This window comes from Urocitellus parryii, chromosome 11, assembly GCF_045843805.1.
Source record: "Urocitellus parryii isolate mUroPar1 chromosome 11, mUroPar1.hap1, whole genome shotgun sequence".
NCBI lineage: Eukaryota > Metazoa > Chordata > Mammalia > Rodentia > Sciuridae > Urocitellus > Urocitellus parryii.
In genome coordinates this window covers 22,257,946-22,261,037 of record NC_135541.1, presented here as the reverse complement: position 1 = coordinate 22,261,037, position 3,092 = coordinate 22,257,946, and the positions used below count along the sequence as shown (strand labels likewise).

At 41.7% G+C, this 3,092-nt stretch overlaps 1 pseudogene; it reads left to right on the top strand.

The window, feature by feature from the left end:
• Positions 1-1,269: 1,269 nt before the first annotated feature.
• Positions 1,270-2,728, top strand: LOC144249253 (chromobox protein homolog 3 pseudogene; annotated as a pseudogene).
• Positions 2,729-3,092: the final 364 nt, after the last annotated feature.

Genomic DNA, 3,092 nt, shown 5'->3' with positions numbered 1-3,092 from the left:
TGTAAAGACTACCTATCAACTTTAAATAGGTCGGATGCACAGATCTTAAGGTACTGAGGAAAGCAACTCTGCTGGTGATGTGGAAGATGAGAGTTGAGACCAGTAAAGTGGAAGCTGCTACTGAAAGGGAGTAAGGACATAACAAAGGTAGCAGGAGGACAATGAGGAAATGAATTCTCAACCTTCTTCAAAATACAAGGTCACAGCTAGGCACGGTGGCACATACCTGTAATCCCAGCTACTCAGGAACTAAATCAATGTTTTGTGCTGTGACCAAAATACCCAACAACAAATTGGAAGAGGATAAGCTGATTTGGGGTTCATGGTTTCAGAGGTTTCAGTCCATGGTTTTCCAACTCCATTTCTCTGGGCCCAAGATGAGTCAGAACATCATGGTGGAGGAAAGCTCTTTAGTTCATGCCAGCCAGGAAACAGAAAGCTGCAATAATTTTTCTGACCATGGGTCATAATTTCTTCTGTTATAGATTTTTTAAAATATTTTTTTTTAGTTGTAGATGGACATAATACCTTTATTTTATTTATTTATTTGGTGTTAAGGAACAAACCCAGTGCCTCATGCACACAAGGCAAGTGCTCTACCACTGAGCTACCACCCCAGCCCTGTGACAGATATTTAGAGTTCCTCTAATACATTTGGGACACTTTTCTCAAGGTAACCTGCAGCTTTCCCAACATTTTCTCACTTTTCATCCAAAGAACTGTAGCCCTTTTCTGATATTTTAAAAGCTTCTGGTACCACATCTTTCACCAAATCCATAACCACCCTATAGGATCCGGCCAGAGTTCTTCCACCCAAACTGCCATCCTTTATGGGTCTATCATTTGATTTCCATTGCCTTCTATAAATTTCCAAAATCATTATAGTTTCAATCACCACCAGAATTACTATAGTCAAAATTCCCTCCTTCATTTAACTACCATATCTTCCTCCTCCACCACCAGCATATCTACCACCTTGGTTTCCATATCCACTACCACCAAAGCCTCCTATAGCCTCCTTGGCTACCATAACCAGGACCACCATCTTAGCTGCCACCATCACCCCCTCCATAACTAACTCTGCTGCCATCACCTTCACCACCATAGCCTCCTTTTCCATCAGAGTTTCCACCATGGCCAGAATCACCTCTATCACCCCCAAAGTTCCCTCCATGATCCATAAAGTTGCCAGATCCCCCTCCACAACCTCTTTGTGATCCAGCAGACCTGCATCTCTTGTTTAGAAAAGGCCTTTTGCGCTTCACTATTATGTCCATTAATAGTGTGGTATTTCTGAACAACAATTTGATCAACTGTATCATTGATCATCATAAGTGGCAAAAGCAGGCAGATCCATGACCTGAAGCATTGGAGGTGGTGAAGTCATAATAGCTCTTCAAGTCTTCAATTAAAAAAAAAAAAAAAAGGCCTCTGATAAAACTACGTTGCAAAAAATGGGAAAGAAACAGAATGGCAAGATTAAAAAGTTGAAGAGGCAGAGCCTGAAGAATTTGTGGTGGAAAAGGTACCAGACTGATGTGCAGTGAATGGAAAGGTGCAATGTTTCTTGAAGTGGAAGAGATTTACAGATGCTGCCAATATGAGGGAACCTGAAGAAAATTTAGATTGCTCAGAGTTAACTGAAGTATTTCTTTTTTTTTTAAGAGAGAGAAAGAGAAGAGAGAGAAAGATAATTTTTTAATATTTATTTTTCAGTTTTTCGGTGGTGCTGAGGATCAAACCCAGTGTCCCGTGCATGCCAGGCGAGGGCATTACCATTTGAGCCACATCCCCAGCCCTGAAGTATTTCTTAATCTTAAAAAGCTGATAGAGGATACCTACCTCTCTCTGATTCATGATCACTGTGGTGTGAGCTGCTTCCCCCTTCCCTGCTCTCCCGCCATGATGTTCAGCCTCATGTCAAACCCTGAGGCATGGAGCTGGCCTCCTATGGACTAAGACCTCCAAAATTTTCTGCAGGCAGCTGGCAGCTGGACTGCAGAGCCCAGGACTCTTCTGAACAGAGGTGACAAGTAGGCACCAGAGGATCCTCCAAGAAGGACTCTCAGTGTTACCTGGTACAGTATCTGTGTGTTTTTCTAAACACGATCCAATGTATCACAAGTCTTGTGGATTTTGTCTCCTTTTTGAATATCATTGGAAATCCATCCCTTGATCCTGCTGCACCATCACCATCCTGGCCACACATCAATGACTTTTCTTTTTTTTTTTTTTTTTTAAAGAGAGAGAGAGAGAATTTTTAATATTTATTTATTTTTTTTAGTTCTCGGCGGACACAACATCTTTGTTGGTATGTGGTGCTGAGGATCGAACCCGGGCCGCACGCATGCCAGGCGAGCGCGCCACCGCTGAGCCACATCTCCAGCCCTCAATGACTTTTCTATATCATAGAAGCAGCATATAAGCAGGGGCCTGACATCCACTTTTGCGTCCCCATCTCTCACATTTTTTTTAAAATAAATAAAGGTATTAAATGAAAAAGAAAGAAAAGAGAAAATGATGGTACCAAAAGAAAATCTTTATATGACAGTTAATCTGATGATAGCAAATCAAAGAAGGAAAGAGATGCCACTGACAAACCAGAGGTCTAGATCCTGAACAAATAATTGGTGCCACAGACAGCAGTGGAGAATTGATGTTTCTCAATGCATGGAAAGATTCAAATGAGGAAGATGTGGAGCGGGCAAAAGAAGCAAATATGAAGTGAGTAACTAACTTGGCATTCTTTTTTTAAAAAAACATTTTTTTTTAGTTGTTGATAGACCTTTATTTTATTTATTTATATGTGGTGCTGAGAATTGAACCCAGTGCCTCACTCATGCCAGGCAAGTGCACTACAGCTGAGCCCCAGCCCCAGCCCCTAACTTGGCATTCTTTTTTTTTTTTTTTAAGAGAGAGAGAGAGAGAGAGAGAGAGAGAGAGAGAGAGAGAGAGAGAATTTTAATATTTATTTTTTAGTTTTTGGCGGACACATCTTTGTATGTGGTGCTGAGGATTGAACCTGGGTCGCACGCATGCCAGGCGAGCGCGCTACCGCTTGAGCCACATCCCCAGCCCCTTGTTTGTACTAT